The sequence below is a fragment of the Lepus europaeus genome, chromosome X, assembly GCF_033115175.1.
Source record: "Lepus europaeus isolate LE1 chromosome X, mLepTim1.pri, whole genome shotgun sequence".
In the NCBI taxonomy this organism is placed as follows: Eukaryota; Metazoa; Chordata; class Mammalia; order Lagomorpha; family Leporidae; genus Lepus; species Lepus europaeus.
Window position 1 is genome coordinate 24,369,862 of NC_084850.1, and position 6,253 is coordinate 24,376,114.

Below are 6,253 nucleotides of genomic sequence, written 5' to 3' on the forward strand. Positions count from 1 at the left end.
CCTTAATGAGTTGTACTATGAGAATTAACTGCAAAACTTGTTCTCAAATAGTACTTTATACTTTGTGTGTGTGTGTGTGTGTGTGCAAACTGTTGAAATCATTACTTAATATAGAGTTGGTCTTCTGTATATAAAGTTAATTAAAAATGAATCATAGAGAAGAATGGTATGGAAGAGGGAGTAGGAGGTGGGATGGAAATGGGGAATGGAGGGTAGGTGTGGGGAGAAAAACCACTATATTCCCAAAGTTGTACCTATGAAAATTGTATTCATTAAATAAAAGCTTTAATAAATAAATAAATATTTTTAAAAAAGAAAGATATGTATCCAAGAGTTGATGTTTAATAAAATTAACTATCAAAGACATTCTTACCTGAAACTGGCTTCCCCTGCCCTCTTCAAGTGCATAATGGTAAAGAATGCAGTAACTAGCAGCTACAAAAAAGGGAATTAAAAGATGTTTATTTTAGTACAAAAATCTTGGAATTTATGCATAGTTTTTTCATAATATGCATTTTCATGAACTTTTGAAGCCTCCTCAAATCCATGGATTTAAAAAATTCTTTGAACACAAATAAACATATTTTAGCCCCATTTTCTATGAATTTTTTGAAGTATTCTCATACAGTTTGGTGCCTCTGCCTTGACTCTTGCTAAGGCATCAGCAGTTTTACCTATCATTGCTTTTGCACTATCTGTGCAGACATCATTACAGTGGAAAAGGCAAATGACTTTTTACTATTATTATGAAAAAATAGTTTTGACTTTGTAGATCCCCTTAAGGAGTCTCGGGAACTATCTAAGGTCTGTGGACTACACTTTCAATGCCACTACTCTAGATTAACTATTAATAGAATGTATGACCAACAATCTGATGGAGGAATAATTTTAAAATACATAAAAAGGCAAGAAAGGAGAGAAAAATGAATGTGCATAGGCAGAACACATAGCACAATGATAGATTTAAACCCTTAAGATACATGCATTCCTTCGTCGTCCATGACAGTAGTTCCCTGCAAGTACTTCTCTTTTTTAAGATTGATTGATTGATTTGAAAGGCAGAGTTACAGAGAGGCAGAGGCAGAGAAAGAGAGAAAGAGAGAGGTCTTCCATCCGCTGGTTCACTCCCCAGATGGCTGCCACAGCTGGTGCTGTGCCAATCTGAAGCCAGGAGCCAGGAGCTTCTTTCGGGTCTCCCACATGGGTGCAGGGGCCCAAGGACTTGGACCATCTTCTACTGCTTTCCCAGGTCATAGCAGAAAGCTAGATCAGAAATGGAACAGCCGGGACTCGAACCGCTGCCCATGTGGGATGCTGGCACTGCTTTACCCTCTACACCACAGTGCCACCCCCCCCAAGTACTTCTAATCATTCTTCCTATGTTCCCAAAAAAGAATTGAATCCTAGGGTGAGTACACTTTATGTTTAACCTAGGACTACTGCTTCAAATGGGGAGAATGAATGGTGGAAACAAAAGATCATTGCTCAAAATCCTTGGAGCAACAGGTTTAGAAAGGAATGTCATAGAAAATAACACCTAGTTTGCTAAACAAAGAAGAGTACCCATCAATTTATTTGATAATGAAAATTCAGCCATGCAGATGAAGCTCTGAGATGCACACAGAACATGTCAATGAAAGGAAAATCATTTGGGTACTTAGTGTCTCCAGTTTCAGGAGCATCTTGTGATTGGCATATTCATTTGTTTTCTGTTTTAAAGCTAATCCAAAGACACACAGAAGAAGGTAAGGAAATGCCCTCTAAAATCCATTTCCCCAAAGACAAACTGTCTTGTTCACTGGGCTAGTCACTGCTGGAATTCATCAATAGTATCTTCACTGGCCAGCTCCAGGTGTGTCTGCATCATTGATTGGTTGTCCATCAAATGCAAATGTAATCTATCTCATTGACAGGCTTTGTCTCTTATAATATGCCTTCATTAGTTTGCTGAGAGGTGTTTGTCGATTTATTTTGAACTGAATCACAGATCCATCATCGAATTCAAACATAGTAGCGCTCGAAGTGACCTTTGCAGTCTTTTCTCCCACCCTCCTTCTTAGCAGAGAAAGTCCTTATATAGTCTCCATGCCTAAGGGTCATTGAACAGGTCCTTAAATCCCTCTGGTAGCAGGGAATCTACTAACTTGCAAATCAGGTCATTCAATTAAATCCAGCTCTATTTCTTAATAAGTTCTCCTGACACTGGGCCAGGACAATTTAGGATTTTCATCTCACTCTAGGTTCTCATGCTGACTATCTACATCTTAACAGAATAAGCTCACTCTTCCTCCCTACCAGGTGGTCAGTTACTTCACGTAGTAGTCAGATTTTTGTTGAAAAGCTGGGTACCGATGCCTCTGGTGGGTGACCTTGATGAGTCTGTAGTGGGAGTAAGAATGAAACTCTTGCATTATTTAAACATCATCACAGTGGCCATTGTTGAATTTTATAACAGACCACTGATTTTATTCAGTCCTTGGGCTCCTGGATCCTGGCTACTCCCTTGATGACTTTTGACAGTCACTTTCCTTGAAGGAAGACTTTGAAACCAAAGTGTAAACACATAGAGGAGGGCTGAACTAAGAGAAATACAACTGGGGACCTGATTTTACCATGTTCAAAACCTGTAATATTTTTGAACTTTGAGTCATGTGAGAGAAAAAAAATTACTTATTTAAGTTAGTTTATGTTAGCTTTTCTGCTACACATAGTCCAAGTCATACTAATCTACTCATCTACTCCCTCAAGATGAAGCTTCTTGTTTTCATGCAGAATTGCAAGATTTCCTTAACTGCGTTGGGGTAGGTGGGCTAGAAATTGAGGGAGAGGGGATGATGCCTTTGTTTATAGAGGCATAGGATCATGATAAATTTGGACTTTGGCTGTAACTCTAGATAGTTTTCTTTGGTCCAGTGTTAAGGAAGGAAACCAGCATTTGTTGAATGCGTTTTATGTGCCAGTCACTTTCCTATACTCTAGGTCATTTAACCCTCAAAGCAACGTGTGGAGCAGGTGTACATTTCCAGTGTGGAACGTGAGGTTCACTGAGGTGAAATGAATTGCCCAGGATCACACGGTTAGTAGGCACTAGAGTAGAGTCAAGATTCAATCTTAATGTGATAGGCTCCAATTCAATCTTAATGTGGTAGGCTCCAATTCAATCTTAATGTGATAGGCTCCAAATCCAGTGTTCTTACCATTCCATTCTTGTTCTTGGTAGATAATTCTTTCTACACTATTCTATTTTTTTATTTTCTTTAAGATTTATTTGCAAGTCAGAGTTACACAGAGAGAGGAGAGGCAGAGAGACAGAGAGAGAGAGAGAGAGAGAGACAGAGAGAGAGAGAAAGACAGAGAGAGACAGCAGTCTTCCATCTGATGGTTCACTCCCCAGTTGGCTGCAACCGCCGGAGCTGTGCCGATGTAAAGCCAGGAGCCAGGAGCTTCTTCCAGGTCTCCCACGTGGGTGTAGAGGCCCAAGGACTTGGGCCATCTTCCACTGCTTTCCCAGGCCATAGCAGAGAGCTGGATTGGAAGTGGAGCAGTGGGGTCTGGAACCAGCACCAAAATGGGATGCTGGCTCTTCAGGCCAGGGCATTAACCCACTGCACCACAGCGCCGGCCCCTCTACACAATTCTAATCCTTAAACCAGAGGAAACTGTCTCAAAGCCTTAAACCAAGACACTTCTACAATAGTGGTATTTTGTAGTGTTTAAGAGCATAGACTGTGTGGCCTGCGCCACGGCTCACTAGGCTAATCCTCCGCCTGTGGCGCCGGCACCCTGGGTTCTAGTCCCAGTCGGGGAACCTGATTCTGTTCAGGTTGCCCCTCTTCCAGTCCAGCTCTCTGCTGTGGCCCGGGAAGGCAGTGGAGGATGGCCCAAGTGCTTGGGCCTTGCACCTGCATGGGAGACCAGGAGAAACCACCTGGCTCCTGGCTTCGGATCAGCGCAGAGCACTAGTCGTATAGGCCATTTGGGGAGTGAACCAACGAAAGGAAGACCTTTCTCTCTGTCTTTCTCTCTCTCACTGTCTAACTCTGCTTGTCAAAAAAAAAAAAAAAAAGCATAGACTGTGGACTCACACAGACACCAACTGAAGTAAAAAACTGGCTTTTATTTAGGTGACTCCAACTAATGGGTACTAATTCTGATGCCAACTATTTAGTCCTAGTTCTTGTAAAACTCTTTGGACTGAGGCAAAGCCACAACATTCGTTATCTTTTTTTTCTAACCTTGCATGTGTTAGCCTCTCTGAAATTCAATTTTGCATCTTTGTAAAATGAAAATAATTACTTTAGAGAGTTATGAGGATTCGTAAGACAATGCCTGCAAAAATCGTGGAATGTAATGAGTACAGTGGTGATTCAAGGGTGCAGTGGTAGGCGTGGTCTGCCATGGATGGAGGAGTGCTTTACCACTGATTTTATTAAGAGTGCTTAGGTCACAATGACAATAAAAGGTGCACTAAGCTGTCATCAGTATTATTTATTTTAAGCTCTCTACAGACAATACATCCCTTTATTGCCAGCACTGGGGCAGACCACTCTTGAAGCCCTGTTTTCGGTAGGCCTCTTATTATTATTTTCAAGGAAAAAATAGGAAGAATCTTACAGTGAAGACAGGAAGTTTACACACATTTAGTCTTTGCAGTTTAGATGAAAAGGCAGTCATTCCCTTGGGCATAGATTCTGGCTGAGTTTTATTAGTTAGGTTTTTAAAATAAAAATTATGTAAAATTAAGTAGCTGATAATAGTAGAAAGAATACAAAACATGGTTTTGGCAATAAGTTTTGTGCATACATAGTTCTATCACACTACACATTTTCCATTCATTCTGGAAAAAAAAATATTGGTTGTACCACCATCACCAAAATAAACCCTTACTTTTAATTCTATTTCCTTGAACTTGATGAAGTAGCTTCGTATATGTCATGAAGCAGTTAGATAAAAGCCCAGGGCTGGGGAAGGAGAACTGGTGGAATAGTGGGTATACTCTCATGAAAGGTTGGCTCCAGAGGCAGAATATCTTAAGCCTTTCTGCTCTAAGTCATCAGGCCTTTCCCCACAGCATGCCATTGGAGTCATAAAATCAGGCCTCTGATGCCCACACATTTTCCACTCTGTCTGGAACTACATGCCCCAACCCGCCTTAGTCTCCACTTTTCAGTTTATTTCTGATCTTCCCCGTTTCTGACTTTGTAACTGATGTTAGCTAATTAATAAAGTTTCATCAACACCTAATTTCAACACTATTTCCTCAGCACTGGCCTTTATATTACAGGTTTGGCCTTGATTTGAATTCTCTCTTATGTTACCCTATCATTGAATTTTAAGCACTGGAAAAGAAGCTACGGGTAAGGAAGGCCATCTTTGAAATATAAAGACAACTTTTGGCCAGAGCCGCCATCTTCCAGTAATTCGCCAAGATGACGAACACAAAGGGAAACAGGCGAGGTACCCGGTAAATATTCTCCAGGCATTTCAGAAAACATGGAGTTGTTCCTTTGGCCACATACAGGTGCATTTACAAGAAAGGTGACATTGTGGACATCAAGGGAATGGGTACTGTTCAAAAAGCAATGCCCCATAAATGTTACCATGGCAAAACTGGAAGAGTCTACAGTGTTACCCAGCATGCTGTTGGCATTGTTGTAAACAAACAAGTGAAGGGCAAGATTCTTGCCAAGAGGATAAATGTGCGTATTGAACATATTAAGCACTCTAAGAGCAGGGATAGCTTATTGAAATATGTGAAGGAAAATGATCAGAAAAAGAAGGAAGCCAAAGAGAAGGGTACCTGGGTTCAACTAAAGCGTCAGCCTGCTTCACCCGGAGCCCACTTTGTCAGACCAATGGAAAGGAGCCTGAGCTGCTGGAACCCATTCCTTATGAATTCATGGCATACTAAGTGTAAGAATAAATAAATAAAAAACAAAAAAGAAAGAAATATAAAGACAAGACTTTGTGGGATCCTAAAATGAAAGTTATTCAGGCCTCTGGAAACATACAGATGTTATGGAATCTCTTGTGGAGTTTGGTTTCAAAACCACATATAGAACATCATATTATCTGCACTTCGAGATAGCTCCATTTCTCTTCCTATCTGCATTCCTTTTTCCTTTTCTTGACTAATTTCTCTGGCTAGACTCGTCAATATAATTTTAAATTGAAGTGATGAGACCAGACATTTTTTTGTCTTGTTCCAGTTCTTAATAGAAAAGCTTTTAGTCTTTCAGTCTTTAAGTATGAT

The 6,253-nt window shown here is 40.5% G+C and overlaps 1 pseudogene; it reads left to right on the plus strand.

Annotated features, from left to right (window-relative positions):
- The first annotated feature begins 5,426 nt into the window (after nucleotides 1-5,426).
- On the plus strand, nucleotides 5,427-5,911 carry LOC133752514 (large ribosomal subunit protein eL21-like; annotated as a pseudogene).
- The last annotated feature ends 342 nt before the right edge of the window (nucleotides 5,912-6,253 follow it).